This window comes from Bos grunniens, chromosome 15 (assembly GCF_055505025.1).
Source record: "Bos grunniens cultivar Pamir isolate PY7600 chromosome 15, Bosgru_T2T1.0, whole genome shotgun sequence".
In the NCBI taxonomy this organism is placed as follows: domain Eukaryota; kingdom Metazoa; phylum Chordata; class Mammalia; order Artiodactyla; family Bovidae; genus Bos; species Bos grunniens.
The window spans coordinates 1898657-1917890 of record NC_141179.1 but is presented as its reverse complement, the minus strand read 5'-3'; the positions used below and the strand labels follow the sequence as shown (position 1 = coordinate 1917890).

Here is a 19234-nt window from a genome sequence, read left to right as displayed (position 1 = left end):
GCTCATTATTCTCATAACACTAAAAAGTAGGCATTATTACCCTTTTTAAAGAGCATAAGATCACAACAAATGGGAACATCCTTAAAGAGATGAAAATACCAAACCACCTTACCTGCCTACAGGGAAACCTGCATCCAGGTCAAGAAGCAACAGTTAGAACTGGACATGGAACAACAGACTGGCTTAAAATCGGGAAAGGAATACATCAAGGCTGTATATTGTCACACTGCTTATTTAACTTATATGCAGAGTACATCATGTGAAATGCTGGGATGGATGAATCAAACAAGCTAGAATCAAGATTACCAGGAGAAACATAAACAGTCTCAGATATGCAGATGATACCACCCTAAAGCCAAAAACCCAAGAAGAACTAAAGAGTTCTGATAAAGTTGAAAGAGAGTGAAAAAGCTGACAAAATTCAGCATTCAAAAACGAAGATAATGACACCCAGTCCCATCATTTCAATGGCAAATAGATGGGGAAACAATGGAAACACTGACAGTGATTTTATTTTCTTGAGCTCCAAAATTACTGCAGACATTGACTGCAGCCATGAAATTAAAAGATACTTAACTCCTTGGAAGAAAAGCTATGAAAAACCTAAACAGCATATTAAAAAGCAGAGGTATCACTTTTCTGATAAAGGTCTGAATAGTCAAAACTATGGTTTTTCCGGTAGTCATGTTTGGATGTGAGAGTTAGAGTATAAGGAAACTGAGCAATGAAGAATTGAAATTTTTGAACTGTAGTGTTGGAGAAGACTCTTGAGAGTCCCTTGGACAGCAAGGAGATCAAACCTGTCAATACTAAAGGAAATCAGTCCTGAATATTCCTTGGAAGGACTGATGCTGAAGCTGAAGCTCCAATACTTTGGCCACCTGATGTGAAAATCTGACTCATTGGAAAAGATCCTGATGCTGGGAAAGATTGAAGGCAGGAGGAGAAGGGGACAAGAGGAAGACATCATCAAGTCAATGCACATGAGTTTGAGCAAACTCTGGAAGATGGTGGACAGGGAAGACTGGAGTGCTGCAATCCATGGGGTCACACATGGAGTGAGGCGTGATTTAGCAACTGAACAAGATCACACAGCTAGTAAATGTAGAGCTGAGATTTAAATCTGAATCCATATCTTGTTCTTTCTGCATGACCACACTGCCTCCCATGAAACTGAGGCATGTCCTGACTTAACAACCTAAAACAGTAGTCTCAAATCCTGGTGCATCTTTGAAGAGAGATTATATAAAAAAGAAGGGCAAAGTACAAAGGAAACTGTGAGCTGGATCTCATGTTGGTGACTGGCCCAGACAGAGTAAACACCCAGAGGAGAGCTTTCCCGTGGAGAGAGACTTTTCAAATGGTTACAAGGATTCATATTAAACAATAAGCAGTAAATATGGGTGACTCATTGACCAAGTTCTTGTGAAAATTGAAAAGTAAATGGTATCCAGTTGGTTCAGATAAAATCTATAATAGATAATAGATTATAGAATGGGTGACCACTGGGATTGTCAGGATTAATTCAGTTAGGTTTAATGTGTCCAGCAACTAAAATTATTTAATAATTTCCTATGGAAATTTTTCTATTTTTTGGTTTTCTCCCCAAATCACATTGATTATTTTTTTCTGATTATAAAAAAATTGGAAATAAATAATTAATATAATAAATATATATGTATTTGTGAATATACTTTGTTTCTTTAAGATAAATTCTTAGACATGAACTTTTTGAATATAAAGTGTGGTTACATTTTAAAGACTTGGTAAAGGCTAACAAATTCCCTTGTTGAATGGCCTGAGGACATGCATTTTAAAGTGATAGATAGGAAATGCAAATAGCTAATAAGCCCAGGACGTTATTAGTAATTAAATTAACCTTAAGGGACATGTCATTTTTAACTGTCAAAATAGAATTTGTTTTATTCATTTGATACACACACACATATATATGTGTATGCATATATATATATATATTTATATTTGGCTTCAGGACATGTTTAATTACTCCAGTTACAGATAGATAGCACTGAGGCTACTGCCCTAGCCTTGAGGATTCAGTGGAACACAGACTTTTTCAAATATATTTTTGAATTTTTACAATGTTGTGTTGGTTTCTGCCATACACATATCAGCCATAATTATGCAATACATCCCCTCCCTCCTTAGCCTCCCTCCCCTCCCCACATCTCATCACTCCAGATCATCACAGAGCATCAGGCTGGCTCCCTGTGCTACACAGCAACTTCTCACCAGCAGTCCCTCTTACACCTGATAGTGTATATATGTCAGTGCTGCTTTCTCCATTCGTCTCACTCTCTCCCTCCCTGACTGTGTCCACAAGTCCATTCTCTTCATTTTCATCTCCATTTCTTCCCTGCAAATAGGTTCATCAGTATCACTTTTCTAGATTTCATGTATATGTGTTAGTATACTATATTTGTTTTTCTCTTTCTGCCTTTCTTCTCTATATAACAGGCTCTAGATTCATCTACCTCATCAGAACTGACTCAAGTTCATTCTTTTTTATGGTTGAGTAATATTCCATTGTATATAGGTACCACATCTTCTTCATCCATACATCTGTTGATGGACATCTAGGCTGCTTCCATTTTTTGGCTATTGTAAACCATGCTGCTATGAATACTGAAGGTACATGTGTCTTTTTCTGTCATGGCTTTTTCAGGATATATCCCAGTAGTGGGATTGCTGGGTCGTAATGGTAGATTTATGCCTATTTTTAAAGGATTTTCCATACTGTTTTCCATAATGGCTATATCAATTTACATTCCTACCAACAGTGTAGGAGGGCTACCTTTTTTCCATATCCTCTCCAGCATTTATTGTTTGTATATTTTTTGATGATGACCATTCTGACTGGTGTGAGACAATACCTCATTCTAGTGTTGATTTGCATGTCTCTAATAATGAGTGATGTTGAGCATCTTTTCATGCATTTATTTGCCATCTGTATGTATTCTTTGGAGAAATGTCTATTTAGGGTCTTCTGCCCATTTTTTGATAAGGCTGTTTTTTTTTTTTCCTGATACTGAGCTGTATGAACTGCTTATATATTCTGGAGATTAGTCCTTTGTCAGTTGTTTCATTTGCAATTATTTTCTCTCTTCTGAGCATTGTGTTTTAATCTTACAGTTTCCTCTGCTGTGCAAAAGCATTGAAGTTTAATTATATCCCATTTGTTTATTTTTGTTTTTATTTCCATTACTCTAGGAGGTGGGTCACAGAGAATCTTGCTGTGATGTATGTCAAAGGATGTACTGCCTATGTTTTCCTCTAAGAGCTTTATAGTTTCTGACCTTACATTTAAGTCTTTAATCCATTTTGAGCTTATTTTTATGTATGATGTTAGGAAGGGGATATTGACTTTTCATTAAGAAAATAGACCATGTATTACTAATACAAAGTCACTGCATTTTTCAGGCAAGTCAATTAGACAAGCTCCTCCTTGAAAAAAGATAAGTAGTTCTCAGGAAAAAAAAGGAGCCATCATTTCTCTGAACCACCCATGAGCATTCCAAAGACGAGGTAGAGAGAGAGTTAAATTCTAGAATGGAAGGTAGGCAGGAGCTAGGCCTTCACATAGGTGGTGATGTTCAGCAGAAATGCCACAGGAGCCCCAGGAATCCCTGGTCCTAGCAGAATGCTCTGGACCAGAGGTCTGTGAGAAAGGCCAAGCCACACCTCCAGTCCTCACAGACTGACTGGCCTGCATCCGGCCGGCCCTGTGCCCTGTTCCAGCTATACAGAGGATGCCTCCCTCTGGGACTCAGTACACAGGGGCACAGAGCAACTGGGGCTTCTCTTCTCACACCAGCCTGTTCACCAGCATCAGGGAAGAAGCTGCACTCTCCCTACTAGCTGAAGCCACAGCATCCAAGTCAGGGGTTGTATTACAGGTATTGGTGAGGTCCAAACTCCCATGAAGTGAATCTGGGGCCAGGCAGCATGCTTGAAACACTCTGGTGGGTCCCTGCACTGTCCCCCAGAGCTGGGTGGTGTCCTTGAGGGCAAGGACATAGGCCACTGGCCATAAACTTCCCCAGCCTCTGACAGAGAAAACACCCTTCATGTTCTTGGTAAAACTTCTGGCAATATCCCTTTCTCTACAGAGCTTCTCTCATTCATACAGTGAGGACCTTGCTGCTCTGTATCTGCAGATGAACAGCCTCCAGGATCAGTGACGAGCAGCTGCAGGCTTGGTCAGGGCCAGAGTGAGCTGGAGGGCCTGAGGCTCCGCAATACAAGGGTCACCTCCCTCCTGCTGTCAGAGAGACTGACTGGAGACCCATCAGGGCTGTACTCCTCACCCTTCCTCATCTGAGCCCTCAGGCATGGGTTATTGAGTGCTAGCTCCTCACTGGACACTAAGTGAAGGCAAAACAACAGCAATAACAACAAACAACCACCCACAATAGACATGACCTCATGGGATTTTTAGTCTAAAATAGGCATTTTTTTTAACTATTTGCCAGGACCATGCTAAGCACTTTATAAATATTATTACATCTAATCATCACAAAACTCTATGTGGTATGTATTTTTATCTACTGAATGAGGAAGCAGATGTTCAGAGACTGACTCACATATCATGGGGCTACACAGGCTAAGGATTGAATCTCAGCCTTGACTGACTCCAAAGACCTCACCGTTAACTTCTGGGTGAAGAGGATTCTTTCAGAATGCATTTCAAACTATCAGTTCAATGACTGGGTGTTGGTTAGGGTGAAGGAAAATGGGGCTCTCCTGTTGCTCATGGGAGTGAAGATGGATGAATGTTTTCAGCAAAGCAATCTGGCGAGATATCATAATCCATCAAGAGCTTTCATCTTTACCCAGAATTCCATTTTTTAACATTCTATCCCAAGGAGAGAATCAGAAATGTGATCAAAGATTTATGTACAGACATGTGAGCATGTGTGCTAAGCCACTTCAGTAGTGTTTGACTCTTTGCAACTCCATGGACTGTAGCCTACCAGGCTCCTCTGTCCATGAGGATTCTCCAGGTGAGAATCCTGGAGTGGGTTACCATGTCCTCTTCCAGGGGATCTTTGTAACCCAGGGGTCAAACCCCTGTTTTTTGACTCCTGTATTGGCAGGTGGGTTCTTTACCACTAGCACCACCTGGGAATCAACAGACATACCTCAGAAATATTGTGGATTCAGTTCCAGACCACTGCAATAAAACGAATACCATAATAAAGTGAGTCAGATGAATTTTTTGGTTTCCAAGTGTATGTAAAAGTTATGTTTACACTATATACTGTAGTCTATTAAGTGCGCAACTGAATTATGTCTTTAAAAAGTACATTCCTTAATTTAAAAATACTTCATTGTTAAAAAATGCTAACTGTCATCTGAGCCTTTAACAAGTTGTCAGTCTTTTTTTTTTGGCGGAGGGTCTTGCCTTGATGTTGATAGCTGCTGACTGATCAGTGTTGTAGTTCCTCAAAGTCGGGGTAGTTGCTGTGGCAATTTCTTAAAATAAGACTAGTGAAGTTTGCTCCATTGATCGACTCTTCCTTTCAGGAGCAATTTCTTTGTAGCATGCAGTGCTGTTTGACAGCATTTAACCCACATAGAACTTCTTTCAAAATTAGAGTCAGTCCTCTCAAATCCTGATGCTGCTTTCTCAACTTAGCTGATTTAATATTCTAAATCCTTTGTTGTCATTTCAACAACCTTCACAACATCTTCACCAGAAGTAGATTCTAGCTCAAGAAACCACTTTCTTTGCTCACCCATAGGAAGCAACGTTTCATCCATTAAATCTGTATCACGATATCACAGCAATTCAGACATATCTCCAGGCTCCACTTTCAGTTGTCTTGCTATTTCCGTCACATCTGCGGGTACAGCCGCCACCGAAGCCTTGGACCCCTCAAAGTCATCCATGAAGGCTGGAGTGAACTTCCAAACTCCTGTTCATGTTGATATTTTGGCCTCTTCCCATGAATCCTGAATGTTCTTAATGACGTCTAGGATAGTGAGTTCATTCCAGAAGGTTTTCAATAGATTTTGCCCAGATCCATCAGAGGAATCACTATGACAGCTATAGTCTTATAAAGTGATGTTTCTTAAGTAATAAGACTTGATAATCAAAACTGGAACCCCTGATGACTCAGACGGTAAAGAATCTACCACCAGTGTGGAAGACTGGAATTCTATCCCTGGGTCAGGAAGGTCCTTTGGAAAATGAAATGGCAACACACTCCAGTATTCTTGCCTGGAGAATCCCATGGACAGAGGAGCCTGGTGGCCTACAGTCCATGGGGTCACAAGGAGTCGCTTCACTTTCAGTCAAAACTACTCCTTGATCCATGGGCTGCAGAATGGACCTTGTGTTAGCAGGCATGAAAGTAACACTAATCTTATTGTATATCCTCATCAGAGCTCTTGGGTGACCAGGTGCCTTGTCAATGAGCTGTCATATTCTGAAAGGAATCTGTTTTTTTTTTTTTGAGCAGCAGAATCTCAGCAGTGGACTTAAGACATTCAGTAAAGCATGTTGTAAATAAATGTGCTATCATCCTGAACTTGTTCCATTTGTAGAGAGCAGGCAAAGTAGATTTGGCATAATTATTAAGGGCCCTAGGAATGGTAAATGGGCATTCACTTCAAGTTACCAGCTGCATTATCCCCTGTCCTTTGAAGCTTTGAAGTCAGGCATTGACTTCTCCTCTCTAGCTATGAAATTCCTAGATGGCATCTTCTTCCAATATTAGGCTGTTTCATCTACATTGAAAATCTGTTATTTAATGGTGCCACCTTCAGTAACTATCGTAGCTAGATCTTCTGGATAACTTCCTGCAGCTTCTACACTAGCACTTGTACTTTTATGTTATGGAGATAGTTTCTTGCCTTAAACCTTATGAATCAGCCTCTGCTATGAGACTTTTCTTCTGCAGCTTCCTTACCTCTCTCAGCCTTCAGAGCATTGAAGAGAGTTAAACTTTGCTCTGGATTAGGCTTTGGCTTAAGAGAATGTGGCAGCTGGTTTGATCTTCTGTCCAGACCACTAAAAACTCTCCATATCAGCAATAAGACTGTTTCTCTTAACCATCTCTGTGTGTTCACTGGAGTAGCACTTTTAATTTCCTTCAAGAACTTTTCCTTTGCATTCACAATGTGGCTAACTCTTTGGTGCAAGAGGCCTAGCTTTCAGCCTCCCTCACTAAGCTTAATTATTTCTAGCTTTTAAAGAAGAAATGTGTGACTTTTCCTGTCACTTGCACACTTAGAGGCTTATAATTGGCCTAATTTCAATATTGCTATGTCTCAGGAAATAGGGAGGCCCAAGGAGAGAGAGAGTGATGGGGAAGGGCTGATTGGTGAAGCAGTCAGAACCCATGTTTATCAATAAGTTTTGCCATCTGTGTGCATGGTTTATAGCACCCCAAAACAATGACAATAGTAACATCAAAGATCACTGATGCCAGATCACCATAACAAATATAATAATGATGAAAAAGTTTGAAATGTGAGAGTTAGCAAAATATAACAGAGACACAAAAGAAGCATATGCTGTTGGAAGGACAGCATTGATAGACTTGCCTGATACAGCATTGGCACAGAACTTCAATTTGTAAAAAAAAACACAGTATATGCAAAGTACAATAAATGAAGTGCCATAAAATTTGGTATGCTTGAACAACTGATTGGATATTTGATTTTAAAATTGAGTATATATTATACTCTAACAATATGTATTATTATAAAAACATAATATATGTAAATACATAGAATATATGGAATAATTTATTTCATAAATAAAAGTAAATTACATCATAATAGAATGTCTAGAATTTGCCTTAAAACAATTTGGACCAGAGGAAGGGAAATGGATTGGACCTGGCTAATGGATACATGTAAGTGCATTATATCATATTTCTATATAAAAAGGCTTAAAATATTTATGTAAAAGATGATTCCATCAAGCATTATTTATTGCAGTGAAAAATACACTGTAGTATGGTATTCCTTAAGGCAAAATATATGCAGCTATTAAAAGGGATGTTTTTGAGAAAAATATAGTAACATGGAAAATGCTCTCAGAATGATGTAGTCCAGACACAAAACTGATAAAATTAAACTTCAATTATTTTAAAAATGTAAAGGAAACACCAAAAAGTTAATAGAAAGATTGTGGTGATTTTTTTACCTTATTTATATGTTTTTATATTATTTTATAAATACCATTTATACTCAGAAAAAAAGAGAGTGATGTATAGAACAATGCAGGCAATCTTTACATCTAACAGGTCCCTTACTATTGTCACTGTCAGAGATGGGTTATTGGTCTCATCAGCCAACTGAACCAATGTGACCTGGGTGACAGGTTTTGGTTACATGTAAGGAGGCCGTTGGAAAGGAAATAAAACTACTGGCTTTATAAGTTACACCCTGTACTTCTGCAGGACACAGCCAGTTGTGTTTGTGAGAGACAGTTCCATTTTCAAGGAGTGATGATGAACAGCTCTGCTTTAGTTGTATGAATGTTTGGAGTTTTTTGTCTTTAAAAACACTCTATTGATGTTTTCATATATAGATTCATTAAGTATTTAGTAAGAGCCTGCTCTATGCTAGGTACCATGCTAGGCATGGTTTAAAAGATGAAGAGATACACCCTGAAGAAACCAAAATTGAAAAAGACACATGTGCCCCAATGTTCATTGCAGCACTATTTACAGTAGCTAGAACATGGAAGCAACCTAGATGTCCATCGACAGATGAATGGACAAAGAAGCTGTAGTACATAAACACAATGGACTATTACTCAGCCATAAAAGGAACCCATTTGATTCAGTTCTAATGATGTCAACAAACCTCTATAGAGCCTATTATACAGAGTGAAGTAAGTCAGAAAGAGAAATGTGAGTATTGTATACTGATGCATATATATGAAATCTAGAAATACGGTACTGATGAATTTATTTTCAGGGCAGCAGTTGAGAAACAGACATAGAGAACAGACCTATGGACACAGGGGGATGGGAGGAGGGTGAGGGTGTGATTTATGGAGAGAGTAACATGGAAACTTACAATATCATATGTAAAATATACAGCCAATGGGAATTTGCTGTATGACTCAGGGAACTCAAACAGGGGCTCTGTGACAACCTAGAAGGGTGAGATGGGGAGGGAGGTGGGAAGGAGTTTCGGGAGGGAGGGGACATGAGTGTATGGCTGATTCTTGTTGATATATAACAGAAAACCACGAAATTCTATAAAGCAATTATCCTTCAATTAAAAAAAATAAAGTGAAAAAAAAAAAAGATGAAAAGAGCAAAGTGCCCGTATCTAAGAAAGTTCAGTCTAATAGGAGAGGCTGAGGTAAATAGTTGTTACGCTGGATAGAAAGGTTGAGGTAGGGCTTCCTAGAGGTGGTCTGGGGGTTGAGAACCCACCGGCCAGTGCGGGGGCCACGGGTTCAGTCCTTGGTCGGGGCAGATCTTACAAGGAAGCACCTAAGTCCATGCACTACAACGACTGAGCCCATGAGCCACAACTACTGAGTCCACGTGCCTGGAGCCTGTGCTCCACAACGAGAGAAGCCACTGAAATGAGAAGCCCATGCACCACATGAAGGGTAGCCCCCGCTCCCTGCAACTAAAGAAAGCCTGTGTGCGGCAGCGAAGACCCAGCACAGCCAAAAATAAATAAGGAAAAGCTGAGGCAGAAGTAAGCTCAGGATGAACCATCAAACCCACGCTGAGGATCCACACGCTCTTCCGAACTCACTTGCTGCTAAGATCTTTCACTTAGCAATTAAACTTTCAGGTATAGAATAAATGGTAGGGTCTTTCTCATCTCACAATTTAGATTACATATTACTCTTCTGCCCTTAATGTCAGGCTTTTATGGTATCCTTAATGTGATTTTTAAAAATAATCTGACTGATTGCCCAGGATCTGACCTTTACATTATGATCTAACATGTTTATTCCATTGCAAATAGTTTCTTCTTCAAAGATGTATGATCATCATATTTCAAACACCACAAACCTTCCTTGGTTCCCTCGACTGCAAGCTGAATTTTCAATTGTAATTACTAGAATTTGTCTTTATCATGGCATGAACTTTATAAAATAAAAGTCGATGTAAAATTAATATGAGAAAAGAATTTTTTTCTGGTGCTCAAAACCAATGGCTTCATTGGTAATTCAAAAAAAAAAAAAGGTCTTATTAAAGCATTTTTCAAAGTGTATCAATGATAGCTATTACTTATATCCTGTGAAAATAAGTTGCAGATCTAGTAATGCTTTCTAGAAATAACTTTACAAAATTTTTATTTGGTATTGCTATAAGAAAAAAAACTAGTCATCATTCCTCCCTCTATAAAATGTAAATTAATAAAAAGGCTTAAATATCAGGCTTAATTATCCTCTTTCACTTTGTGAGGATCTGGTTTGAAACAAAGCGCACAGCAGAAGTAAAAGAGAAAGAGGAAAAAATAGCTCAAGAGCAATTAAGAGCATAGAATTAGAGCTGGTGCTAAGAACATGACTCAACCTGTAGGATTACAGAAAATCTCCTTGTAACATCCATTCCATGGCTCTACCAATAGAGGAACTGTATCTTTTTCTCTTTGCCTCCTCAGAGATTTACTGAAGAAATCCTCATTTAAGTGGTTAACCATCAGTAGAACCAGAAAATATAGTTATTTTCATAGAAAGTAGACTTTATATTGAGTTCAGAAGATACAGTTTGTATAATTTTAAATGATTAAAATGTAGCTATGTCTCTGAACCCTACTAGATAGAAAAAGGAGTATTCAGAAAAATTAAGGCTTGCATCCTGGGTTGTCTGATTCCAAGTTCAAAATCTCTGCTATACTTCTGCTCATTTCCCCTATCTGGGTCCTGGGCTAGGGTCTAGGAGGTAATAACAATGAGATACACAGAAGAGCTGACAATCAGAAAGACAGATAAATTACAAATTGACAACCACAAGGTAAAGGAGACGTCAGAGAACAGACAACATGGTATGGGAGCAGTTTTAAATGAGATCTGAGGGCACAGACTCTGCTTGTTCTGAGATGGTGGCAGTCGAAGGGGTCGGTGAATCTGACGAGAGAGCCCTTGAGCTGGATCTTAGAGAAAGAAGAGATCTTTTCCTGGCTCAGGGGTGGGAGAGGATGATTCCAGACAGGGAAATAGTATCTTCAAATACATAGCATCATGAAATTGGTGGGCTGCGATAAGACCCCAAAATTCTATCCATAGTGAGCCGTGAAGAAGAAAAGGGGCAAGTTTAAGAAAATGAGGGAAGAGTAGGATATGTTTAGTTTAAAGCTGGTTGAACTCTAAAGGCATGTGGATATTCCAGGTGGAAATGTCCAACCAACAGTTGAATATATAGCATTGATCTGGAGCTTTCAACAAAAGTGTAAGAGGAGGTATAATTCGGAAAGAATAGTGAGTGATGGTTCAACCAGTAGAGATGGTTGAGATCACTCTCGGATGTTTAATTCAAAAGGAGCAGATAACAGAGGATGGCACCCTGGATCACCAACACTAACTAGCAGCCCTGTGGTGGTTACAACAAATGCCACCATTTATCCACATCATGGTTTAAATAGGCTGATATGAGTTGGTTCAGTACCAACACCATTTATTTATTTGGGGGGGTACAGTTTATTTTTTATTTTTTGTGTATGTTTTATTTTTTAATTTTTAATTTATTTTAACTGGAGGCTAATTACAATATTGTGGTGGTTTTGCCATACATTGACATGAATCAGCCACAGGTGTACATGTGTTCCCCATCCTGAACCCCCTTCCCACCTCCCTCCCCATCCCATCCCTCTGGGTCATCGCAGTGCACCAGCCCTGAGCTCTCTGTCTCATGCATCGAACCTAGATTGGCGATCTATTTCACATATGATAAAATACATGTTTCAATGCTATTCTATCAAATCATCCCACCCTCGCCTTCTCCCACAGAGTCCAAAAGACTGTTCTATACATCTGTGTCTCATTTGCTGTCTCGCATATAGGGTTATCATTACCATTTTTCTAAATTCCGTATATATGCATTAGTATACTGTATTGGTGTTTTTCTTTCTGGCTTACGTCATTCTGTATAATAGGCTCCAGTTTCATCCACCTCATTAGAACTGATTCAAATGTATTCTTTTTATGGCTGAGTAATATTCCATTGTGCTTTCTTATCCATTCGTCTGCCAGTGGTCATCTAGGTTTCTTCCATGTCCTGGCTATTATAAACAGTGCTGTGATGAACATCGGGGTACATGTGTCTCTTTCAATTCTGGTTTCCTCAATGTGTATGCCCAGCAGTGGGATTGCTGGGTCATATGGCAGTTCTATTTCCAGTGTTTTAAGGAATCTCCACACTGTTCTCCATAGTGGCTGTACTAGTTTGCATTCCCACCAACAGTGTAAGAGGGTTCCCTTTTCTCTACACCCTCTCCAGCATTTATTGTTTGTAAACTTTTGGATAGCAGTCATTCTGACCATTGTGAGACGGTACCTCACTGTGGTTTTGATTTGCCTTTCCCTGATAATGAGTGATGTTGAGCATCTTTTCATGTGTTTGTTAGCCATCTGTATGTCTTCTTTGGAGAAATGTCTGTTCAGTTCTTTGGCCCACTTTTTGATTGGGTCATTTATTTTTCTGGAATTGAGCTGCAGGAGTTGCTTGTATATTTTTGAGATTAATTCTTTGTCAGCTGATTCATTTGCTATTATTTTCTCCCATTCTGAAGGCTGTCTTTTCACCTTGCTTATATTTTCCTTCATTGTGCAAAAGGTTTTAAGTTTAATTAGGTCCCATTTGTTTATTTTTGCTTTTATTTCCATTACTCTGGGAGGTGGGTCATAGAGGATCCTACTGTGATTTATGTTGGAGAGTGTTTTGCCTATGTTTTCCTCTAAGAGTTTTATGGTTTCTGGTCTTACGTTTAGATCTTTAACCCATTTTGAGTTTATTTTTGTGTATGATGTTAGAAAGTGTTCTAGTTTCATTCTATTACAAGTGGTTAACCAGTTTTCCCAGCACTGCTTGTTAAAGAGATTGTCTCTTCTCCATTGTGTAGTCTTGCCTCCTCTGTCAACGATAAGGTGTCCATAGGTGCATGGATTTATCTCTGGGCTTTCTATTTTGTTCCATTGATCTATATTTCTGTCTTTGTGCCAGTACCATACTGTCTTGATGACTGTAGCTTTGTAGTATAGCCTGAAATCAGGCAGGTTTATTCCTCCAGTTCCATTCTTCTTTCTCAAGATTGCTTTGGCTGTTTGAGGTTTTTTGTGTTTCCATACAAACTGTGAAATTATTTGTTCTAGCTCTGTGAAAAATACCATTGGTAGCTTGATAGGGATTGCATTGAATCTATAAATTGCAATAATTGTAGTATACTCATTTTCACTATATTGATTCTTCCAATCCATGAACATGGTATATTTCTCCATCTATTTGTGTCCTGTTTGATTTCTTTCATCAGTGTTTTATAGTTTTCTATATATAGGTCTTTTGTTTCTTGAGGTAGATATATTCCTAAGTATTTTATTCTTTTCATTGTAATGGTGAATGGAATTGTTTCCTTAATTTCTCTTTCTGTTTTCTCTTTGTTAGTGTATAGGAATGCAAGGGATTTCTCTGTGTTAATTCTATATCCTGCAACTTTACTATATTCATTGACTAGCTCTAGGAATTTTCTGGTGGAGTCTTTAGGTTTTTCTATGTAGAGGATCATGTCATCTGCAAACAGTGAGAGTTTTACTTCTTCTTTTCCAATCTGGATTCCTTTTATTTCTTTTTCTGCTCTGATTGCTGTGGCCACAGCTTCTAAAACTATGTTGAATAGTAGTGCCAGACCACCATTTTAAAAGCTCCTATGTAAACATGTAGAGTGAAATCAAACAATTTACAAAAAAGAAAAACAGAAAAAGAAAAACCTGGAGCCACAAACTGTAGGTTGCTTGTGTGTACTTCCTTTTGCTTATCCTAAATATACCATTTTACCCTATGGCTCCAGTGTATTAGAACTTGGAAGCCAATTCCTTGCATAACATTTCCACTTTTATTGCTTTTGAGATGATCTTCAGCCATGGTTTATATTTCAGCCCTACTTGGTTTATTTGTAGTTTAAGTAACATGACATTCAACTTTTGCCGTGAAAACAGACAGATTCTGTGTGACTATCATGTACTGGAAGTGATGCTAAGTGCTCTTTCTTTCCCTCTGCCACTGTGATTGTCACCAGAGAAGGAATGTGGGGGTGATGACTTTTTTAATCAAGTAGGGATTTTCAGGAAACAATATTGGTGTTAAGTGAGCAATTGCTTGTGGTACCAGGAATCTTGGTGTGGTGCAGCTGTCAGAAACAACTTTCTAAGGATCTGTGTGATATTGTTATTCTTTATCTAGTTTTTATTAAAAATATTTGTGAAATGATTTGTTATTTTTCTTTTTGGTTTCAAGTCCATTTGAAATAGTTAAACACTAAACTCTGCTCTCTGGTTTGTTCAACATGTATGACTATTATTAGAGATGAAAATATAATTACTATTTGACATTGAAAGATTTCAGAATGAATGTCCCTAAAATATGCCACTTACACTTATTGATTAGTTTGAACTGAAGTCAATTAAGGTACAAAAGACTCGGGAAGAGTTGTTGCTGCTATTGTTGTTTTACCTCCCCCTTAACTGCCTGAAAGAATTCAGAGGGAGAGTCTGGTCCAGGAAGATAGCTTTTGCCAGAGGTAACTAAGAGCCGTGGCCTGTTTGGAAAGCTGGGGGAAACCCAGCAGAGCCTCTCTGTTCAAAGTCCTTTCTGTCCCACTGTCTCTGTGAGGCACAGCAAGCACTGATTGACCAGCATTGGCTCTTGCTGTCTTGCTGTGAATTGTCTTCCTCCCCTTTTAAACTCCAGACACCTATTGCCTTCTTCTTATTTCAGAATATGGCCTCTCAGCCTCAACTGCCCGACTTTCAGGGAGCCTCTCACTATCTTTCTTTGGGCTCCCATATGTATGTAATTAAATGTGATTTTCTCATGTTAATTTGTTTTCATTTGTTTGTTGGTTCATGAGTGCTCAGTCATGTCTGATTCTTTGCAACCCCATGGATTGTAGACTGCCAGGCTGTGCTGTCCATGGGATTCTCCGAGCCGGATTACAGGAGTGGGTTGCCATTTCCTCCTCCAGGGGATCTTCCCAACCCATGGATCGAACCCGGGTATAGTGCATTGCAGGCAGATTCTTTACCATCTGAACCACCAGGGAGGCCCGTTAATCTATTTTATGTCAATTTAATTAATAGACCAGCCCAAAGAACCTAAATGGGTAGAAGAAACTTTTTTGTCCCCAACAGCATGTACTGACTGTACACAGCATCCTTGGTTCTATTCAGAAGGCACACAAGAAGGAGCTGCTTCATTCTGGAAGCTCCGTGTCTTCTGAAGTCTCCTTTAGCTCAGTTCAGTTCAGTCGCTCAGTCGTGTCTGACTCTTTGCAACCCCATGAACCACAGCACGCCAGGCCTCCCTGTCCATCACCAACTCCCAGAGCTCGATCAAACTCATGTCCATTGAGTCGGTGATGCCATCCAACCATCTCATCCTCTGTTGTCCCCTTCTCCTCCTGCCCTCAATCTTTCCCAGCATCAGGGTCTTTTCAAATGAGTCAGTTCTTTCCATCAGGTGGCCAAAGTACTGGAGTTTCAGCTTCAGCATCAGTCCTTCCAATGAACACCCAGGACTGATCTCCTTTAGGATAGACTGGTTGGATCTCCTTGCAGTCCAAGGGACTCTCAAGAGTCTTCTCCAGCACCATAGTTCAAAAGCACAAATTCTTCGGCGCTCAGCTTTCTTTATAGTCCAACTCTCACATCCATACATGACCACTGGAAAAAACATACCCTTGACTAGACAGACCTTTGTTGACAAAGTAATGTCTCTGCTTTTAAATATGCTGTCTAGGTTGGTCATAACTTTCCTTCCAAGAGGTAAGAGTCTTTTAATTTCATGGCTGCAATCACCATCTGCAGTGATTTTGGAGCCCCCCAAAATAAAGAAACTGTTTCCACTGTTTCCCTATCTATTTGCCATGAAGTGATGGGACCAGATGCCATGATCTTCGTTTTCTTAATGTTGAGCTTTAAGCCAACTTTTTCACTCTCCTCTTTCACTTTCATCAAGGCTTTTTAGTTTTTCTTCACTTTCTGCCATAAAGGTCATCTGCATATCTGAGGTTATTGATATTTCTCCTAGCAGTCTTGATTCCAGCTTGTGCTTCATACAGCCCAGCATTTCTCATGATGTACTCAGCATATAAATTAAATAAGCAGGGTGATAATATACAGCCTTGACCACTGGAAAAACCATAGCCTTGACCTTTGTTGACTAACTAATGTCTCTGCTTTTAAATATGCTATCTAGGTTAGTCATAACTTTCCTTTCAAGGAGTAAGCATCTTTTAATTTCATGGTTGCAATCACCATCTGCAGTGATTTTGGAGCCCCCCAAAATAAAGGCAGTCCTTTTCCTATTTGGAAGTCTCCTTAGTTATAGACATAATAATGCTGCAGAGCCAACAAAGTGTCTGAGGAAGGCTTAATAGTTTAGTCTTAACATGGAACGAGTGGGAGATGTTCTTTCACTAAGCACTGGACTGCTCCATCAGTTCAGGGGAAGTCAACGACAGTGCTGCTGGACTGGGAACTCGGGAGGCCCAATCCTGGCCAAGTGGAGAGCTGGAAGCCTGGAAAAGAGGAAGTGTTCTAGAATTTATACCTCCCCTTGGATATAGGTCTTCCCAGGTGGCTCAGCTGGTAAAGAATCTGCCTGCAATGTAGGAGATCTGGGTTCGATCCCTGGCTTGGGAAGATCTCCTGGAGAAGGGAACAGCTACCCACTCTAGTATTCTGGTCTGGAGAATTCCATGGACAGTATGGTCCATGGGGTCGCAAAGAGTCGGACATGACTGAGCGACTTTTACTTCACTTGGATATTGGGGGCTTCCCTAGTGGCTCAGATGGTAAAGAATCTGCCTGCAATGCAGGAAATTTGATCCCTGGGTCAGGAAGATCCTCTGGAGAAGAAAATAGCAACCCACTCCAGTATTCTTGCCTGGGAAATCCCATGGACAGAGGAGCCTGGCGGGCTACAGTCCATGGGGCTGCAAAGGATCGGGCATGACTGAGCGACTAATATTTTGGGTATTGTGAATACTCCTGACCCCTTCAGAGCACACCGGTCCAAATTCCAACTGCAGCCTGAGGGCCTTCTCTGGCTTCTGAGGCTCACTTCAGCCACCCACTTGGCAGGCAGGAAGTAGAGGAAAATTATCACACCCCTGGGAGAAGCCTTCAACCCGTAGTTAAAGGAGGTGGTGTGTAGATACTCCGGCTCTCTCGCAGAGCTTGCACAGCTGCTGTGCGTGCTTTGTATCAGCTTCCCCAGCAGGACTACGCCCAGTCGCCCACAATGGTAACTGGTCTAACAATACGCTCTTTATCGGCCACCTTCCTTTCCTTGTCTCGTTTTTCCACCTTTCCCTACTCCTGTTTGCTTCCACTTCCCCAGTAAACTTGCATTAAAAACTTTGTCTCAGGATTTACTCCTGTGGAAAGGTAAGGACTGAAATATGTCACCTCATCTTTCAGAAAAAGAGTTTCAGGCCTCCGGCACAAATGCTGTCACGCCCACAAGGTGGGCATGGCAAGCAGGAAATCACCATGAAGGCATGAGTGCTCCAGACTAGTGTGCGGTCCAGAGCACCAAGCAAAGTACTTAGATAACAGAGCTCAGAAGGCAATGCCTATCTTGGGTTTCTTTCTCTGTACTTGATGCTGACTAGCCTTCTTCTGCCCATACCTCTTCCTCAATGCTGAGATTAATTCAATTAACCAGGGTTCCGTTTTCTAAGCCACCATCACATTTGAGCCTTGCCTCCCTGTAATACTGGCAAGTCATCTTGAGATACTGGCAAGCATCCAATCTACCTGGGCTCTTAAGTTGCATGTTCACAGGCAGTCTCTTAGTTTTTTTCCTGATATTTAGATTCCTAAGTATCTATTATCTCATCAATCTGGTACCCCTGTCGCTTCTTCTAGGATCAGTCACATACTCCCCTATTCCAACCACATGACTCCATGAGACCCACCAGGTCCATCAGCAGAATCAGAGGACATCTGCATATCAGCTTCTGCTCCCAGACATAGTTGTTTACCAAGGGAATGTAAAGTGATGAAATAAGAGCGGACCTCTTTGAACTTCTTGTAAAATAATGGAGAAAGGTAGGCTAAAAGCTCTGGGAGGGAGCTAAGGTCCAAGGAGGATCTTTTGTGTTTCTTGTATTTGACCAAGAATGTGGCAATCATCCTTGCTTCCCCGCTCCAGTCTCTGTCAACCCTGAGCCCCACCTTGCTGGCACCAGGATCCAGGTCTCCAGTCTGCTCCTGAATCACTTGAACAGCCTTCCCTCTCTATTTTCCCATTGCCAGAGTGTTCTTTCTAAAATGCAAATCTGATCTTATCAGTCTCTACTTGTAGCCATTCTGTGAATTCCTGTTGCTCTCTGGAAATCATTCAGATCTTTATGAGGATTTCAAAACTGATGGGACCCTTTTTGTCTGGCCCCCTGCCTACCTCTCCAGTCCTCTCTCTCCACTCAACTCTTCAGGAAAAAAATAAAAATGTTGCCTGCCATTTCAGCAAACAAAGACTTGTCTGCCATCAAGCCATAGCCACTAAGGAGCATTCAGAATGAAGAAGAGGATACTGGCCCTAGATAGTTAAGATGTATGTCAAAGGAATGATTTCAATGAGCCCAGACTCTTGCATCTTCCCATACATAGAAGAGCACGAAACTCATTAACTTGAGATGTCTGTTTTCTTGATTAGCAATCATCTTTTGATATTTGACAACTTGCTTATTTGTTTTTATTTAAACAAAAACTCCTATGTATCCTGGGCTTCCCAGGTGGCTCAGTGGTAAACAGTCCACCTGCAATGCAGGAGATTCAGGAGATGCAGTTTCAATCCCTAGGTTGGGAATATCCCCTGGAGGAGGACATGGCAACTCACTCCAGTAATCTTGCCTGGAGAATCCCATGGACAGGGGTCTGGAGGGCTACAGTCCGTGGGGTCGCAAGAGCCAGACACGACTGAGCAATCACCACTACCACCACCTATATATCCTGCCCTCTCTTTCCTCTTTGGAGAAGCTTCTCAGAGCCATCTGAGAGTCT

General features: G+C 40.3%; 1 pseudogene; it reads right to left on the bottom strand.

Annotated features, from left to right (window-relative positions):
• Nucleotides 1-3565: 3565 nt before the first annotated feature.
• On the bottom strand, nucleotides 3566-4157 carry LOC147357249 (nucleoside diphosphate kinase 6, mitochondrial pseudogene; annotated as a pseudogene).
• Between the last annotated feature and the right edge of the window lie 15077 nt (nucleotides 4158-19234).